This window comes from Medicago truncatula, chromosome 5, assembly GCF_003473485.1.
Source record: "Medicago truncatula cultivar Jemalong A17 chromosome 5, MtrunA17r5.0-ANR, whole genome shotgun sequence".
Taxonomy (NCBI): domain Eukaryota; kingdom Viridiplantae; phylum Streptophyta; class Magnoliopsida; order Fabales; family Fabaceae; genus Medicago; species Medicago truncatula.
Window position 1 is genome coordinate 20,535,177 of NC_053046.1, and position 19,256 is coordinate 20,554,432.

The following is a 19,256-nucleotide window of genomic DNA, read 5'->3' on the forward strand; positions in this document are numbered from 1 at the left end:
TTATTCACTTTAAAACAAGATGTGGGTATATCAAGAAGACTTAAAACACAAGAGTTTGCTTTCATGTACAAGAATCAACAAAATAAGAGGAGACAATGAAAATTTTTGTGTCATGATATTTTCAATAAAAATTAGCTACTTACCCATGCCTTTTACAATAAAACAAAACAAAAGAATAAAGTTCAAGGGAGTTTGGAAACACTACGACTAAAGACACTTTATTAGGCTCCCCCCACACTTAGGAGAAGCATTGTCCTCAATGATTCAAAATAAGAGAAATGAAGAAGAAGAAGAAGAAGAAGAAGAAGAAGAAGAAGAAGAAGAAGAAGAAGAAGAAGAAGAAGAAGAAGAAGAAGGAGGAGGAGGAGGAGGAGTAGTAAGAGAAGAGAGGAAGAGGAAAGCTCACATTGTTCATTGAGTTCTATAGGTAGGACCTTGGAGGTGAAAATGGTGCATCATGTTCCGAAGTATTTGGTTATTTTCTTCGGATATGCGGTTGCCCCTTAGGACATAATTCCTTAGTCCCGACAATTCAACACCTTGTCTTAGTTGCTTGGTGCTTATCCTCTCGGCCTCGTTAGGCATCCATGCCCGTCTTGCATTTTCATTTGTTTATCCGGCATCATGGTCATGGTGCTCCTTATCATGGTACAATTGTCCACCTTCCTCTTCTTGGTGCAAATATGCATCTTCCTCGCCTTCATTATCGTGTTCTTCATGTACCTGTGGATCATCAACAACATACAACAAATTTTCTTCCACCTCGGTGTTAGTCCGAGATGGGTTAGAAAGTATAATCAAAATAGGCATATTGAGTTTGAGTGCGTAGGACATGGGTGGATAGGGCTTAATGAAGTTCATAAAGATAAGGGTCTCTATGTTAAGCCTATTGTTTCCCTCAATTTTGGTAATCCCTTGGTCCTCACCCACTCTCAATTGCCTAGCTATGTATGTGATGATACCACCCACAACTATCTCTCCCGTACTATCAAACCTATTACCGTCATGGGAAAGGTAATCAAGCAAGTAAAAGCATGTGTTAACGAGGTGGTTGTTAAGCATGGCCCACGACATGAAGAGTTCATCCGTCCTAGTGTTCCTCAATTCGGTCCTACCCCAAATAGTGCAAGTCATTACCCTTTGAAGGTACCTAAGTACTGGGTTGTGAATATGGCTAGCTTTGTTTGAACGTGTGTTAAATTGCCTAAGGTTGGTGATATGTTCCCAAAAGGTGGCGGGTTGATAGTCAACCGGCTTAAGACTTTGATCCCAAGAGTCGTGGATGAACCCCGTGTTAGCGAAGCTCATCTCATCACAAAAGTGTTGGAGAGACATCTCGTAATCAATGTTCATAAGCCGGAAAGAGATTCTATGATTAGGGTTATCAAAATTCATCCTATCCTTTGTAAAAATGATAGAACTTAAAAACTCATAGGTGAAATTTTCATAACCCCGCATAGGTCTTAACATAGCAACCCACCCTAATCGTCTTAGAAATTTAAACACATTGTCACTAAGGCCTAATGTAACCAAGTCATAATTATCAGGGTACCTGCAAGTATGTAAAGGTTTAGAGATGAGATTTATATACCTATCATTTTGCTTGTTGTCTTTGAATATTGTGCCATGATTATTTGCCGGTACTTGCTTCTTTGGGGGAGGTCCTGTTGAAGATGTTGCAACTTCTTTTCCACTTCTTTTGGAAGCCATAGCCTTGACCTTGGTTGGATTTGGTATGGTTGTGGTGAAGGTTGGGGTTAGTGAATGTTTTTGGTGGAAAGGGTTGGTATAATGGAGGTTGTGAATTTGTTTGGATTGGGTGGATGAAAGTGGATTTTGTATGGATGGTTGTGGTGGGAATGGTTTTTGTGGTTGAATTGGGCAAGAAATTTTGTGAATTGGTGAAGGTTTGATGGAGATGTGGAGGTTTGAGGTTTTGTGGTTATGGAGGTTTTAGAGAGAAGTAGGAGGGATGAGATGGGTTTGGTTTGAAGAATGAGGGAAGAAGATGAAGGAAAATGAGGTTGAACCTTACCTGAGGTCGGGCACGGCCGTGCTGAGGTTGGCACGGGCCGTGCCATGTTCCTGGAGTTTGGCCTGGTTTGGGAAGGGCAAGGTCTGGCACGGCCGTGCCAGTGTGAGCACGGGCCGTGCCAAGGTGCTGGAGACCGGGACTTCAAAAAATTTCTTTTTCTTGAATCATAGTCGGACAATTACCTACAAAACAAATAAAAACAAAACACAACAAAACAAAAGCAGTTAAATGCGTGGGTTGCCTCCCACGAAGCGCTTCTTTATAGTCATTAGCTTGACGTTCAAGAGGTTTCTCTACCCTATACCCAATCTTTCCCAAAGGGATAGTGGCGTCAACCTGGCATTCTCTCCCAAATCACACATGGCTTTCTCAATGCTTTTGGATCCTATGACACAAGGTATGAGAAAACTTTCTAGATTCTTAAGTTTAGATGGCAATTTGTTTGGAAGTATTTCAATTAAAATTCTAAATTGGTCATCTAACTTGGATTTGACAAAACCTTGTGTTAATGGATTTTTAGGCTCATGAGGTGGTGAAACAAATGGCTGTTCATTTTCTCCTATAGTTTTCTCACTTTGAGGCTCATCACTTCCTATTTCTCCCTCATTGTTCTTAATTTTCACAACGGGGTCCTCTAATTGGTTACCATCCCTAAGAATAATAGAACTTATATGGCCTTTGGGGTTGGTTTCAGTTTGACCTGGAAAGATCCCGATGGTTTGAGAGGAAGTAGTCACGTGTTGGGCCACTTGAGAGATTTGGGTTTTAAGTATCTTATTGTGAGTTGCTATGGAGTCTACCTTGGATGTGATTTTGGCAAGAGAATCATTCAAAAATCCCGTTTGGTTTTTAAGCTCTTGGAGCTGCTTGGATTGATTTATAACATAATTTTCCATTAAAAGTTCCAAGCTGGATTTTTGAGGGACTCTTTGGTTGTTTGCATAACTGGGTGGTGTTGCTTGTTGTCCAAAAAGATTTTGAGGGGTTTGATAAAAAAAGTGGTTGTTTCCAAACCCTCGATTATATTGAGCATAGTTTACTTGCTCAGGACTTCTAACAACACTACCTAGTTGGCAATCAATGCCAATATGGCCAAATACACCACAAACTTCACAAGGAGGTGATACAGGAGCAGGTGTGACAACACTAGTATTCATTGTATCAAATTTTTGTGTTAGTGTGTCAACCTTAGCAGTTAGATGATCAAGGGAGGAAATTTTGTACATACCTGCCTCTTTTTTAGAGGGTGAAGAAGCAGTGATGACTCTCTCACTTGTCCACTGATAGTGGTTTTGTGCCATGCCCTCGATCAAATCATATGCTGCTGTGTAAGTTTTATTCATCAAAGCTCCACCTGCAGCTGCATCAACATAAATTTTTGTGAACCATTATAAAAGGTGTGGATAATAAGCCACTTCTCTAAACCATGATGGGGGCAAAGCCTAAGAATTTCTTTGAAACGCTCCCACGCATCGTAGAGAGATTCACCATCCTTTTGAGTGTATTGAAAAAGCCTCGCCCTTAATTGAGCGGTTTGAGAAAGGGGAAAGAATTGGGTAAGGAAAGCTCGCCTCATTTGGTCCCATGAAGTGATAGAACCAATTGTCAATGAATGAAACCAAGCACTAGCTCTATCCCTTAAGGAAAAAGGAAAGAGGTGCAGCCTTACGGCCTCTTGGTTTGCCTTCAAAGTTCCACTGAGTTTTAAAAAATTTGAAACATGAAGATTCGGATCCTCAGTGGGTGATCCGAAAAATTGATTTTGCTGCACTAGGTAAATAAGTGCAGGCTTTATTTCAAATTTACTACCCTCAACCGTTGGGTACACAATAGCATCGTACGGCTCATCTGAAGATGTGATTGCATACTCTTTAAGAGCACGTTTCTCATCCATGTCGTTATTATTGTCTTTGAGCCATGCCTGAAATCAAAACGGTTAAAGATAGAAAATAAAAAATAAGGAGAAAGGGAGGGAGATATATATATATATATATATATATATATATATATATATATATATATATATATATATATAAAATAAAAACAAAATAAGATAAGGAAATAAAATATATTATAAATATAAAAAAAATAAAAAATAAAAAGGTAAGTAAATGGAAATAAAATATTTTATAAATATATATATATACTATTTTATATATATATTTTTTTATATATATATATATTTTTTTTTATTATTATTATTTTTTTTTTAGACTAACCACTATTAAAAAGTTAATCAAATTACAATAACTCCCCGGCAGCGGCGCCAAAAACTTGATGGGATAAAACCGCAGGTGCACGGTCTTACCGAAGTAGTAAAATAAGAGTATCGTTCCGACAGGGAGTTATGAATTCAATTATCTTTTAACAATGATTAGAATTAAAGTATAGAAAGTAGAAAGTTGTATTTTTATATATTTAAAAGGAAATAATAATAAAAGATAAAAGCCTTGGAATCATTGGTTCATCCTAATGACAAGTCCTTCACAAACCAAACTATTAAACTTATAACCTTATGTTAGACCTAATTTCTCAAGACAGTTTCTCTTTTGTTCCTCTAGCAACCAAGCCTATTTCGCTGACTTGATTACTATTAGATTTTGGTTCCTCTAACAACCAAGCCTATTTCGCTGACTTGATTGTTATTAGTTCCCTTGAAGATCGAAACTATATGTCTCAAAGATTGCAAAGCCTATTTCGCTGACTTTGCAATCCTTGTCTAAATTCACTTGTTCGAATATCAAAGCTCCACTTTCGTTTTATGAATTGATATTTGAGATGATGGATAAACAATTATCAAACCCTCCACTTTCGTTTCCACAGTTTGATAATGGTTGATCCATGTTAAAGCGGTGAATTTAGATAAGGAATTAGGGTTACATAAGATTAAGGTTTAAAGCTTGGTTTGATTAGGATTATGTCATTAGACTTATCCAACAATCCCAAGACAAGAGAAGTCTACTCACTGACGTTCATCGTAGACAAGGGGAAGAAGAGAGAAAGCATAAAAGTAAATAACAATAAAGTAAAATGAACTTTTATTAGAAAGACAATTGTCACATATTGTATTCCAAGAAAAGATGAATATTTGTGATGGCTAGCTACTCTATTTATAGTACACAATTGACTTAAAATCTAAGCAAGTATATTCCAAGAATATTCCACGGTAGATTGTGCGCCAAAATAGAATAGCTTAGAGCCCAAGCAAAAGCAGCAAAAGGTCTTCTGGAGGGTGGCACGGCCGTGCCAAGGCTAGCACGGGCCGTGCCAGGCTTCTGACTTGTGGGAGACATATTTTGTCTCCCAATCTTCATATTTTCGTGTCCAATCTGCTCCAAATCCCTTTCTTTTGCTCCAAGACTCAATCCATCCAATATTCGTTCCTGAAATATAATAAAATGCAATTTAAAGTAAACTATCCTAAAAAGGAAATAATACTAATATAAAATTATATAAAATCTAAATAAAACTAAACTAAAAAGCATATTAAAATAGTATATAAATGACTCATCAACAAGCCTAGATCAGAGCCGACACGACACCGATATCGGAGGAAGCTCCCGATACCCAAGCAAAGACTCACCGAGACTACTCCTGCACAACGTCTACTCACCCATACAGGCAGGTAGGCGGTTAAAACCACTGGGGGTAAGCATTACATTATCATAATCCAGATAATAATCAAATTCAATAATATCATGTACTTGAATGATAATAGTCATGCATAAATACTTATATCACAACTTGCTAGTTCATATCCACATATATCAATCACATGAATAATTATCCAATCATAAATATTCATTCACAACATCAGTCATAGACAATCATTAGCAACATTCATTCATCTCAATTCATCACCAATCACATAATTCACATATGACTCATGCTATGATATGCACTTATGGACACATAAATGCATGCGCTACCAAATCTCTACAAGGTCGTCACCTCCGATGGACAAGTCAACATCACATGTAAGGCTCACCTCTGCCTTACAATAATCTCGAAGTAAAAGAGTCATCCCTTTTACAGCAACAACGACTATGATGCATGGACATGTGTAAAGACTCGATAATGCGACAACAATCACCATTTCAAACTCAATATATAGGACAACACCCAATTATATTGATTATCTCCACAACATTGCATTATCAAGAAAACATGCCCATACACAATTAAATCATAGTATTCACCATCACACTTCAACATAATTATCAATAATCAACAATGTCATGTATCATCAACTATATCATATAGTTTCACCATTTCAAGCATTCTCATATTCCAAGTAATAGGGAAAAACAACATCTCATGAGAAACATCATATCCAAAATATAATCACTCCTTCATACAACTTCACTTAGTCATACAAGAATAATCACAATAACTCACAAAACAATTTGCTAAAGAAACATTTCCGACAAAAATCCAAATCATATAGTAAACGGCCCACATTGATAATTTTCAAAGCTAGGCAACTTATTCAAGTTTGAAATCCTACAATTCAATCTTAATCAATCATATAAGTATGAGCATAGGCCACTTACGAACTATCGATCATTAGTTCAAAGGTTAGCCTAAGTTCGTATGAGAAAATCCCATGTTTAAACATTCCACATTCCCACCCGAAAATCAAGTTTGACATGATTAAGACATTTGATGAGTCATTTATATGCTATTTTAATATGCTTTTTAGTTTAGTTTTATTTAGATTTTATATAATTTTATATTAGTATTATTTCCTTTTTAGGATAGTTTACTTTAAATTGCAATTTATTATATTTCAGGGAAGAATATTGGATGGATTGAGTCTTGGAGCAAAAGAAATGGATTTGGAGCAAATTGGACACGAAAATACGAAGATTGGGAAACAAAATATATCTCCCACAAGTCAGAAGCCTGGCACGGCCCGTGCTAGCCTTGGCACGGCCGTGCCATCCTCCAGAGACCTTTTGCTGCTTTTGCTTGAACTCCAAGCTATTCTATTTTGGCGCACAATCTACTGAGGAATATTCTTGGAATATACTTGCTTAGATTTTAAGTCAATTGTGTACTATAAATAGAGTAGCTAGCCATCACAAATATTCATCTTTACTTGGAATACAATAAGTGACAATTGCTTTTCTAAATAAAGTTCTTTTCCTTTCCTTTATTTTCCTGTCTTTTACTTTCATGCTTTCTCTCTTCTCCCCCATGTCTACGATGAACATGAGTGAGTAGACTTCTTCTTGTCTTGGGATTGTTGGATAAGTCTAAATGACATAATCCTAATCAAACCAAGCCCTAAGCCTTAATCTTATGTAACCCTAATTTCTTATCTGAATTCACCGTCTTAACATGGATTAACCATTATCAAACTGTGGAAACGAAAGTGGAGGGTTTGATAATTGTTCGTCCATTATTCCAAATATCAATTCATAAAACGAAAGTGGAGCTTTGATATTCGAACAAGTGAATTCAGACAAGGATTGCAAAGTCAGCGAAATAGGCTTTGCAATCTTTGAGACATATAGTTTCGATCTTCAAGGGAACTAATAACAATCAAGTCAGCGAAATAGGCTTGGTTGTTAGAGGAACCAAAATCCAATAGTAATCAAGTCAGCGAAATAGGCTTGGTTGCTAGAGGAACTTAAGAGAAACTGTCTTGAGAAATTAGGTCTAACATAACATTATAAGCTTATGGTTTCGGTTTGAGAAGGACTTGTTATTTAGATGAAACCAACGATCCCAAGGCTCTTTTATTATATTGCTTTTTAACCGTTTAAAAACCCCCAACTTACAATTCTCTTCTCTCTTCTAATCATCTCTAAAGGTTAATTATATTGAACTACTCCCTGTCGGAACGATACTCTTTTATACTACTTCGGTAAGACCGTACACTTGCGGTTTTATCTCATCAAGTTTTTGGCGCCGCTGCCGGGGACAAAATAATACCGCTATGGCTGAACGTACTCTCAAAGAGTATGCTACTCCTTCAACGGAAGAGCCACAAGCTATTATCGTGTACCCAACGGTTGCGGGTAATAACTTCGAAATCAAGCCTGCACTACTCAATTTAGTGCAGCAAAACTAGTTTTCTGGATCACCCACTGAGGATCCAAATCTCCATATTTCTTCCTTCCTTAGACTCAGTGGCACCATAAAAGAGAACCAAGAAGCCGTAAGACTTCATCTCTTTCCCTTTTCCTTAAGGGATAGTGCTAGCGCTTGGTTCCATTCCCTAGAAGTCGGTTCCATTACTTCATGGGACGATATGAGGCAAGCATTCCTCGCCCGATTTTTCCCCCCATCTAAAACAGCTAAGCTTAGAGACCAAATTACGCGTTTCAATCAAAAAGATGGGGAGTCTCTCTATGAGGCGTGGGAGCGTTTCAAGGAAATGCTTAGACTTTGTCCCCACCATGGCCTAGAGAAGTGGCTTATAGTCCACACGTTTTATAATGGCTTGTCATATACCACTAAAATGTCTGTTGATGCAGCTGCAGGTGGAGCTCTAATGAACAAAAACTACACGGAGGCTTATGCTTTGATTGAGGACATGGCTCAAAATCACTATCAATGGACCAACGAAAGAGCCGTCACCACTCCTACTCCCTCTAAGAAAGAGGCAGGTATACACGAAGTCTCTGAATATAACCACCTTGCTGCTAAGGTTGAGGCATTAACACAAAAAATTGAAAAACTTAATGTTAATGCTGCCCAACCTTCCCCTGCATCCCCTACTTGTGAAGTCTGTGGTATAACTGGTCATACAGGTGTTGATTGTCAGTTAGGTAGTGCTGCCAATATTGAGCAACTGAATTACGCTCAATACAACCAAGGAATGAGGCCAAATCAAAATTTTTACAAAAATCCTCAAGGTTCCTATGGGCAAACAGCACCACCTGGCTATACAAACAACCAGAGAGTAGCTCAGAAATCTAGTTTGGAAATACTGTTGGAAAATTGCATGATGAATCAAAATAAACAAATTCAGGAGTTAAAAAACCAAACAGGATCTCTAAACGACTCTCTCTCCAAGCTCAATACCAAGGTTGATTCCATCGCCACACACACCAAAATGCTTGAGACCCAAATCTCCCAAGTGGCCTAACAAGTGGCCATCTCTTCTCAAACACCAGGAGTCTTTCCTGGTCAGCCTGAAACAAACCCCAAAGCCCATGTCAACGCTATTTTTCTAGGGGGTAGTAAGATAGAAGAGACTGTTACTAAGGCCAAAAATGTCAAGAAGGAGAGTGTCAGATGTCTAGGTAAGAATGGTGTGATAAAATGTGAGAAACCGCTTGATAAGAACAAAGCCCTAACACCTTTAAGGCTTACTAAGCTCAACTTGGAGGCTCAATTCACTAAACTCTTTAACATAATTCGAAAGATTTGCGTTAAAATCCCCTATGCTGAAGCTTTGTCTCGTATGCCTCTATACGCCAAGTTTTTAAAAGAAATTTTTTCAAAGAAAAAGGCTATAGATCATAATGAAACAATAGCTTTGACAAAGGACAATAGTGCCATCATCAAGAAGCCACCTACAAAGCTTAGAGATCCCGGAAGTTTTGCCATCCCTTGTATGATAGGGAATGAAACCTTAAACCATGCCTTGTGTGACTTAGGAGCTAGTGTTAGTCTGTTGCCCTTACCTCTCTTTACAAGACTGGGGTTAGGCAAGCTAAAGCCTACTGAAACAACATTGAAGTTAGCCGATCGTTCTGATATCCAACCTGTCGGATATGTCGAGGACGTCCCCGTTAAAATAGAAGGGATGGAAATCCCAACTGATTTCATGGTGCTTGACATAGATGAGGACAATGCGTGCCCTATAATCTTAGGACGACCCTTTCTCGCCACTGCGGGTGCTATAGTAGATGTTCAAAACGGTAGGATTGTTTTTCAAGTGAGTGATGAGTTGATAGGATTTGAGTTGGAGAATTATATGAAAGGTCCCGCCCTCTATTCTTGTAATATGATTAAAGGTCATAAAGTGAAAGAACGCTTATTAGCGCCATCTACACAACATGACCTCTTTGATCCATTCTAACGACACTTTCTTATAATGTCAAGCTAATGACTATAAAGAAGCGCTTCGTGGGAGGCAACCCACGTATTTAACTGCTTTCGTTTTTGTTTTTAAGTTATTTTGTAGGTAATTGTCCGAAGGTGATTCAAGCAAAACGAGAAAAATTTTGAGGCCCAATGTCCAGAACCTTGGCACGGCCCGTGCTCACACTGGCACGGCCGTGCCAGACCATAACCATCCAAATGCCAGCTTAAATCCAGAAAGTTGGCACGGCCCGTGCTAAGGTTGGCACGGCCGTGCCCGACTACAGGTAAGGATAAACCCACCTTTTCATCTTCTTCTTCCCTCATTCTCCACCACAAACTCTCTCTCCATTTCAACTTCTCTCCAAAACCTCCATAACCATAGAATTTCAAAGCTTCCATATATCCCCCAAAACCTCACCATTTCACATAATTTCTTCACCCAATCAATCACAAACCCATTTCAATCATAACCCATCAATCAAAAACAACTTTCCTCCATCCCTCCCAAATATCATCAAATTCGTAGCCCCCATTCACCTACCTAAAAACCCACAAATTCTTCATCAATTCACCCAATCCAACTCCTAACACTTACTCAAACCCCAACCCCATCACCCAACCAACCTTTTCTACCCAAAACATCTCCAAAAACCCAACCTTCACCCAAAACACAAAAGGTCAACCAAGGTTCCAGATTAATGGCATCTAGGAAAGGTGGAGCAAGCTCTTCCGGAGGACCACAACCAAAGAAGAAAACGCAAGCCAAGAATCATGGCATAATCTTCAAGGATACCAAGCAAAGGGACAGGTATAAAATTCTTCTCTCTAAACCTTTGCATCCTTGTCGATATCCAGATCCTTATACTTTGAGTGTGCTAGGACTAAGGGATAATGTGTTTAGCTTACTAGGAAATTTAGGATGGGTTGATATGCTTAGACCTATGACAGGCTTTGAAAATTTCACTTATGAATTCCTCAGTTCTATTGAATTTACGAAGGATAAGGTGAATTTTGACAACCCCGATCATAGAGTCTCTTTCCGACTTTTGAATATGGATTACGAGATGTCTCTTGAAAATTTCTGTTTAGAGATGGACTTTGCAAATGCGGGGTTCATCCATGACTCTTGGAATCCAAATTTAAAGTCAGAACACTATGACCCCGCTCTCTTTTGGAAACGCATTACCGGGTTAAGGCAATACAATCCTCGCAACAACAAGGCTAGTAACATTCACAACCCCGTGCTTAGATACCTCCAGAGAGTCATGGCTTGTACCATTTGGGGTAGAAAAGAAGTAGGAACAACTAGGACGGATGAACTTTTTATGCTTTGGGCAATGCTTAGTAACAATCCCGTTAATACTTGTTTCTACCTACTTGACTACCTTTCCTCCATAGGAGCTAGACCTGACAATAGAGCTGAGATAGTAGTCGGTGGTATCATTACCTTCATCGCTAGGAAGTTTGGAGTAGGTGAGGAAGATGGGATAAATCCAATTGAGGGCAACAATAGACTTAATATTGAAACCCTTGTTGCTATGAACTTCATTAAGGTTCACCCACCCATGACTTATGCACTTCAACTTCGCATACCACTTTTATTTCTACTTCCTAACCCATCTCGGACTAACCCCAAGGTGGAGGAAAATTTGTTGTATGTTGGTGATGGATTACAGGTACATGAAGAGCATAATCAAGGTGACGAAGAAGGTGCCCACATGCACCATGAAGAAGAGCGCCATGACCATAACGACAACAATGAAAGATGGGCATGGATGCAAACCGAGGTACAAAGGATAAGCACCGAGCAACAAAGGCAAGGTGTTGAATTATCTGGGCTAAGAAATGATGTCCTACGGGGCAACCGCATATCCGAAGAAAATAACCAAATGCTTCGGAACATGATGCAACACTTACACCTTCAGGGCCCTCCCTATGGACCTCAATAAAAATGTGAGCTTTCCTCTTCCTCTTTTTCACCTTATCTCTTCAATCTCTATCTCACTCTTCTACCTCTCCTTTTCTTCTACTTTTCTTTTATCTTGAATCATTGAGGACAATGCTTCTCCTAAGTTTGGGGGGAGCCTAATAAAGTGTCTTTAGTCGTAGTGTTTCCAAACTCCCTTGAACTTTATTCTTTTGTTTTGTTTTATTGTAAAAGGCATGGTTAAGTAGCTAATTTATATTGAAAACATCATGACACAAAAATTTTCATTGTCTCCTCTTATTTTGTTGATTCTTGTACATAAAAGCAAACTCTTGTGTTTTAAGTCTTCTTGATATAACCACATCTTGTTTTAAAGTGAATAAAATTCTCCAATGAGAAAAACACAAAGTTGCTTCCCTTGAGTAAATGTATGAATAGGTATTTTAAGAAAACGCGTTCTAATCTTAGTGGTGCATTAACCTTTAAAGACTCTCAAAGCGCCAGTAGTATAAGTGAGTATAAGGGAGATCATAAAAAGCCAAAAAGCCAAATAAATTCCAAGATCTCATCGCCGAATCTAGATTGGGGAAGGAGGTAGGCCCTCCGACTTCCTACGTGAAGGTGATTGTTATCTTGAGAAAAAACTTTAAAAAGCATCGTTGAAACTAGATTGGGGAAGGAGGTAGGCCCTCCGACTTCCTACGTGAAGACGATGTTTTAAGGGATACCATTGAATCTAGATTGGGGAAGGGGGTAGGCCCTCCGACCTCCTACGTGAAAATGTTGTTCCTTAAATAAAGAACTTAAAATGTGCATATGGCAAAGAACAAAAATTCTCAAATACTCCCATCTCTCTTATATGAATTGTAGAAGAAATCTTTCTTGGTTAGTTTAGTGCTAGGATTAGACCATGTTTCCTCATAATGCCTATCTTATACAGGAGCAAGAAAAGGGTTGGACTTGACACACACACTCACTTAAAACTTGATCGTTGGGTAGAATAAAGATTTCAAGAAATACTTGAGTTTGTGATTAGTGTACATTTGGGATTTAAGCCCTTGAGGAGACATGTGCTTTAATTAAATTGTCATTTGATTTAATTGTTGATGCTACTATGTTTATGCCTTTTGCTTGAGGACAAGCAAAGATTCAACATTGTACCAACCTTACAAGCATTGCCTAAGCCCATAAGAACTGTAGACTAAGCTTGCAACTCCTTTTGTTCACAAAGACCAAGTTCCAACAATTTCCGAAAAACCGAAACGACACAAATTCAAGTTTCAAACCATTTAGAAAATTAAAGTTCCGACAAAGCCAAATGTGTTCCAGTAGAAAAGTAGGTGAAAACAGCAAATAAACACTTCAAAACGATCTCCTAGGACCCCTGCACGACCACCCCCAAGCACCCGGACACGGAACAACGTTCCCGTTGTCCTGTCATGGGCACCTGACGCTAGAGGTGCAGCGCCCAAGCGCTGACTCCCTGTAAGTGGGCGCCCAGCGCTCCACTACAGGCGCAGCGCTCCGTAAACGCGCGTTTTCGCGTGTCTCGACCGCGGGTTTTCGCCAATTTCGATCAAAAATCGAACGTTTAAAATCCTCAATCATCCAAAGTGATCCGAGGCATAACCCGAGGCTCTAACACATCGAACTCGCTCGTTTCGGGGCATTTGTACAAGTTATGAAATTGTTTAAAATAATTTTTCTCAAAACAATAAGTTCTCAAACAACCACAATTCATCTCTTCAAATTCAACACAATTCTCAACAACATCTCAACATAATCATACCCAAGTCATGAAATGAGATCAACATCATCAATCAACCACAATCATAACATATAATCATACACTCCATCATAATTCAACAACAACATGTCAAATTCATCCATTTTGCACAATTTTCATAACTTTTCATTTTCACATATTTAAACATGTAATTTAACCAACAATCATACAATTATTATCAATTCATGCATACAAACATATCATCAAAGTTGGAGCACGAATTTAGCAACAATTATCCATTCATTCATTTCAACCCATTTCATCCAAATCATGAAAAATTGCAAAGAATGAACATGATTATGATAAAGACTAACCCCCTTACCTTAGATGAAGATTAGACCAAACCTAGGCTTCAATTTAGCTCCTAAGCTTTCCCAATTGGATTCTTCAAGTTCTTCTCTCCAAACCCTTATCTTCTCTTCCCACTTTCTCTCTCTAGAAATGTTTGTGAAAAAGAAATGAATTGGTTCTTCTAACACTACCCTAGTGTTATCTCTACTAATGGGTTTAACTTAGTTTCTAGTGGGCTTAACCCGTTTCTATTCAAACCAAAAATATTACTACACTCCAAACGATATTTTAATTAATAACGGTAAAATGTCACTAACGGTAAAATCTCGACTTTCTCTAGTAACTTAATGAAATAACCATTCTCACTAATTACTAAAAGCAATTCCCACTAAAATTATAATTTTACCCATCCTCACAAAATTACCAAAATAACCTTCTAATACGAAAACCCACGTAAATGCACCCGATGACAATTAATTACACACAAGCACAAATAATCACACACAAACACATAATAAAAATAATTAAAATAAACCTAGCTAAAAATCGAGCTGTTACACATGGCAAGACTAACTTACCAATTGCCTGCAAGCAGGACATGCTTAGAGAAGATAGTTCATTCACTCAACTGTAATCTTTTCCAAGATACATGTATGTACCTTCTAAAGCCAGTAGGGATGGTAACAATATTTGCCCACTCATGTTTTCATGTGAATGCACCTTGCTATGTACTTGAAGAAATTCTAAATAGATACTTAAGATGATATTATTTACACACTTTAGAGGTCTTTTGGGGTTGTAACGCGGCTTAGGGTAAAGTGGTTGGTAACTGGAAAAATAGTTGGTTATTACGTTGCACTTATAGCTCCCATAGTGAACATGAAATTGAGTGACTGCATTTCCTATGACATCTTATTAGTGCCAGTTTAGGATTTTATAGTTTTAATTAGTCGTTATTGTTAATAAGTCATTTTAAACTAGTAATGTTTTTTGTGGATGTTTGATGATACAGGATGAGGAAAGGCACTAAAGATATAGGAAGTTGCAGCGTGGATTAGCATTGGTTTTTTGAAGATTTGGAAAGATGCAGCTCCCTGGATCGCTAGCCGGGTCGTACAACTAGTACGAACCCGTGAGATTGTTGGAACAAAATGTGTTTCACAATAAACCTTAATGAGTTTTGATGATAACAAGGTATTAAAAATTGTCAATTGGTTATTGCTAATAATTGTTCAAGTGGGCAAAGTCAATCAATTTCAATGGGTCTTGGAAGAACAATGGAGAGCAAAGAAATCCAAAGCATCTGAAGAAAACTGCGTCTGAAGCTAAAAGTGTTTCTGAAGTAACAAGTGCCTCTGAAGTAATGACGTCATCAGAAGCAGAAGTTCATCAGAAGCAGAAGTTCATCAGAAGCACAATTTCATCAGAAGCTATATCATCACCAGAAGCTACAAGTAATCAGTAAATTTAAACTGACGATTCAAAGGAGCAGTTTTTCGTTTCAACCTCATCTAAGAGAATGAAGAATTGAAAGGGAGGTATCAACGGTCATTTGAAAGGCACTGGGTACTTGTCCTTCGTTATCAGAGTTGATAAAGTACAAGTGTACAACCACTACCTCCACCACTCTGTTTTTGTCTACGCTACAAGACAAGAAAACAGCTATGCCTGCAGAAATGTTCCTTCAAGATGAGAATGAATTTGAAGTTGATTCTTCAAAGGACTACACCCAAATCAGGCAAAAGATTACTGGTGGATGATCAAAGGAACTCAACGACTCTTTAGACGTGCTAAAAAATCTCAACGTCTCTTTCACACCTCTATATAAAGGAGTGAGGACTTGAAGATTGGCAAGAGACATCAACACAAGTTAAAAGCGCCAAAACTCTGCCAAATTTGATTCTAAAAAGCACTTTGAATTTCTGCACTGATTTGATACATCTTAGAAATTCTCAAGTCTATAGTCTTTATTGCATTGTATTGTGAACACCACTGATTGTATATCAAGTGTTCAAAGTCAAACATTTTCTGTGTATTTTTGTTTGAATAGAAGCCTCTCGCATGCATGCTTGAGCATTAGAAGACTCTTGCTTTAGTGCTTGAGCATTGGAAGCCTCTTGCCTGCGTGCTTGAGCATTTTGAGAAGTCTCATACTTAGAGAGTATTGAGCATTTGTAATCTTTGAGATTATTAGTGAAAATCTCCTTGGAAGTGCAAGGGGGACTAGACTACTTCCGGTTTGTGGAAGGAACCAGGATAATTGCTTGTGTCTCTCTTTCTTTTCTCTGCTCTGTTTTATTCCGCTGCATATCTGATTCTGAACATTACATCAGAAGCACTCCCAACTAGCTTCTGAAGTAATACCAGAAGAAGAATTTTTAAGAGAAAAAGAAAACACAATTCAACCCCCCCTTCTTGTGTTTTTCTCACCTTCAGAGACCACTTCTGGTCATTGCTTAATAAGTAAGAATCATGAGTGTGCCAATGATAGGAAACCTAGGAATAATAGACAGTATGATTGGAGCAGGTAGGATATGATAATGATAACTCATGTGTAAAATAAACAAAGGGTACAACTTGTAGTGGTTGACCTTGTACTATAAAAGGACAATCATGTGTTTGTGCCAAAGGTCTGGATTTTTTTTAGTGAATTGGATAGGCCAAATTCCAGCTAGGGTTAACAATTTTAGAGTTCTCACTCCATCTCGCCTTCTCCATACAAGCATGAGTTCTAGTTCTTAGAGTATTATACTCAGATTACTTAGTGATGGCTTCGGCTAACTAATCTCCTTTAAGGACTGTAATCTTGTACTAACTCTATTTAATCTTTTAATTTAACTTTTCATGTTTTCATTTATGTTTATCTTCATCTTCATCTCCGAGGTTCAGCCGCATTAGCGAGGGTAGCCGCATTATTAGCAAGTCCCAATATCTATACTAATGTACCTCGATGTATTGAACAATTTATTGATAATGAAATGTTATAAGTATCTTTCTTAAAAAAATAAAAAAAAATATCCTTGTCCTACACATCTACTTCGCACCGCTGGCCACAAATAAGTGGAATTTCACTTTGGAGTTTTGTGTCTTTGGAGTAATTTGCTTAACATTTTTTTTGACGTGATGTTTAACATTAAAGAAAACAAAATGAAAAATCACAAAATGAAAATATATATTTGGCGGATGTCACGCCATAACTACAATAATAATTAGAAACTACTAGAAATTTTAATCAATTGCCTAATCACTTTACCATTCCAATCAAAATGAGGCATCTTGTTTACTGTTGGAGAATCTTCTTTTTCCTTCTGATCAATTGAAGCTTCCCTTTTATGGTGAAGAGTCAAATTTGAAGCTAATATGTAGCTATCACGTTCATCTTTTTTTTCTCTTTATTGTTAGTGTTTAAGGGAGCATGTCCAACATAAATTCTCAATTTAAGTGGCATTTGCATTGTAAAAAAGAATCATAATCTCTTATTACCAGAGTTCATCACATTCACATGTGATTATTTTTTAACGGATCAGGGTTGGTCCAATAAATTTTATTTGTAGACGAGCTTTAAAACAAATTTTAAATATGAGGCTTTTTTAGTCTGTATATGAGGTCCTTTTATTTGTAAAATCTAATAAAAATGTATTTTTGTTGGAAGGCCTAAATCGAGGGCTTTAGTAGTCTTACCTTAAAGTTGGCCCTATCAGGTTTTGTGTGATTGTCTAAACTGAAAAATGTTGTAGTGACATGTTTACCCTTATCTCAAAGCGGTTGAACTATTCATACGTCTTATTGATGATGACATTTTATAGATTTTAGATGTGAAAAATCAGCTCAAGAAAATTACAATTCAATTGTAAAAAAAACATGGAATCACAAAAATATAATTAGAGGAGGAGGACCATTTTAACCTATCTATGAACTATATCATGTTGAAGATTGGAACTCACCGTTGGCATTGTTTTTTTTTTTTTTAAATGAAACCTTTGTCATTGCTTGGCTTGTGTATAAATGTGCAAATTGGAGAATATTAGAATGCAACATTTTCCAGAATAGAAGGTCCCAAAATTGCAAATTTTTTCATTTTGATCATAAACTAAATATGAAATATCATTATCAGAATATGTCACTTTGTCAAATAAATATGAAAATAAATATATTGGATAAGACCAACTAGGGTTGAGCAATGATTTTGTTTCTTAATTAGATGCCACAGAACAGAACCTTTTTAAAAGAAAAGCTTTTGGCATTATTTTAACTTTGCAACTTCACATTATGAAGCTTAACCTTTTGTCTAATTAATTATTTTTCTATCCTTTTTTTCCTTATGGAGAACATCATTGTATATTATTGAGTTGAAATTCAATAAAATGATGCATTTGTAGTGTAGAAAGAAAGCCATCTAATCTAATACACAATCAAATGAAAAAGTAACTAGTAAAATTTTAAAATTTTGTCAGCATAGGAAATTCTGCAAGAACAATTAATCATAATTGCCACAAATGTTATTATCTAATGTGGATGATAAGAATATAAAGGATGAAAACTTGATCATTAAAATACTATTTATATACCTAGAGTGAAATATACACTTTGTGCTAAAGTTGGAAATGATGTGCTTTTTTTCTCTTAATTTTGATGCTACTATAAGTGCAAACAACTTTATTAATTCATTAATTTTGGGTTAATAGTGTTTTACCCCTGTAATATAGGTCATTTCTAGGTTACTCAATGTAAAAAAAATAAAAAATAGATTGCATCATTGTAATTTGAAAATTCTTTGGTTTTGGACCTTCTTGGCATCAAATTACAAAATTTATGGTACTTTCACCCTCTCTACTCTAGTTTGTGCAAATTTCGGTTTATCCCCTGCCAAATCATCGATTTTGTACTATCAAAATTCATGAATGTTCAAAACCAAATAATCTTCAAATTATAAGAATGAAATCTAAAAAACTAAAAAATTACATGAGGTAAGCCGGAAATGAACTATATTACAGAAGGTAAAGCACTATTAACCTTTAATTTTTTATGGTTCACATGGTCTGTTGTTGTTAACTTAACAATTCTTCAACCTCAACAAAGAAAACAAATAAAGTGAAGAAAAAAAAGCTAAAGGAAGAAAAGAAACAACTTGTAATGATAAGAAATGGTGCTTTGCAAATTGCATTTAGACACAC

General features: G+C 37.1%; 2 non-coding genes across 2 annotated transcripts; one reads left to right on the plus strand and one right to left on the minus strand.

Moving 5' to 3' along the window:
• The first annotated feature begins 3,456 nt into the window (after nt 1-3,456).
• On the plus strand, nt 3,457-3,564 carry LOC112422270 (small nucleolar RNA R71). Its single transcript, XR_003012637.1, has one exon. It is a non-coding gene; the product is annotated as a small nucleolar RNA R71 (small nucleolar RNA).
• A 4,778-nt stretch (nt 3,565-8,342) lies between these two features.
• LOC112422248 (small nucleolar RNA R71) lies at nt 8,343-8,449 on the minus strand. Its single transcript, XR_003012615.1, has one exon. It is a non-coding gene; the product is annotated as a small nucleolar RNA R71 (small nucleolar RNA).
• Between the last annotated feature and the right edge of the window lie 10,807 nt (nt 8,450-19,256).